This window comes from Talpa occidentalis, unplaced genomic scaffold, assembly GCF_014898055.3.
Source record: "Talpa occidentalis isolate TD23 unplaced genomic scaffold, MPIMG_talOcc4v2.1 talOcc4.17, whole genome shotgun sequence".
Lineage (NCBI taxonomy): Eukaryota > Metazoa > Chordata > Mammalia > Eulipotyphla > Talpidae > Talpa > Talpa occidentalis.
The window spans coordinates 40,951,163-40,951,500 of NW_023601754.1; positions in this window are offsets into that span (position 1 = coordinate 40,951,163).

Consider the following 338-nt stretch of genomic DNA (forward strand, 5'->3'; position numbering starts at 1 on the left):
GAGGCAAAGGATCCAGGGGAGATAGGCCATGGGGAGGTTCTCATGTCTTCTCAGTTTCTGTCTCCTGGAAAGCTCTTCAGGCTTCCTTTGCCTTTTAAGCCCTGGAGGCTTTGGAAGGTTCCGGATTGATATTTCCTGGTCATTTGCTTCGGCTTATGCACTTTTGGGAAGAGAACCCAGAGGGGGCACTGCATTATCCTCAAGAAAAAGTCCTCTGTGAACTACACACATTCACTACTAATTTGAAAATGAAAAACCAGAAAAAAGTTCCTGAAAATGTCTCTCAAGATTTGACAGACAGGTTGTCAACCCTGAGACGAAGAGGCTGTCAGGAAGGC